The following is a 681-nucleotide window of genomic DNA, read 5'->3' on the forward strand; positions in this document are numbered from 1 at the left end:
TAAAGTACGTTATGTATATGCAAAAGCACTAGAAAAATGGATAAATAGCTAGGTCTACGAATTTGATCTAAGAAAAAGTAAAGTGATATATTACCAGGTATTTTCTTTAGTGGCTGTCATAACATACCGACAATATTGATGGATAAGGCTAAATAAATAGTAAACTATCTTCTATTTCTAATCATCTGCTGCTATAGGCTATATCTATAATGGATTTAATCATTCATTTCTTGCTTAAAAGCTAAGATCGTTTACTTCGATATCTTTCGCTTTCTAGAAATAAGCCTAGGAGGGTGTAATGTTAAACTCATGATCATAAATTCACTGCTCCTGCAATTTACATCGTATTAAGTGTGTCTCTTCTTTCACATAGTTTCGGAGGAAGGCTATCCTATTCTGTTAAAGTTAGACTAAAATTAGAACAAACTGAGCATTTTAGATATTGAAGGCTTTCCCAGAAGTGTCTCTGATATTTCTTACATTCAGATATTTTGTAATTACTATTTCTATTCCTTTATATCTATAACTAGGTGAACAGTTTTACTCTAGACAAGGATTACAATAAACAATTTGTCTTTCGCGAAATAGCTTTTATGGTTCATATTAGATCGCTAAACTTAATCCCTAACCGCAATATCAACACCCTAACTCTAACCCAAAAGCCAGAAGAAATATGCTTCC

The sequence above is a fragment of the Trichoplax adhaerens genome, genomic scaffold, assembly GCF_000150275.1.
Source record: "Trichoplax adhaerens TRIADscaffold_16 genomic scaffold, whole genome shotgun sequence".
NCBI classification, from domain to species: Eukaryota; Metazoa; Placozoa; class Uniplacotomia; order Trichoplacea; family Trichoplacidae; genus Trichoplax; species Trichoplax adhaerens.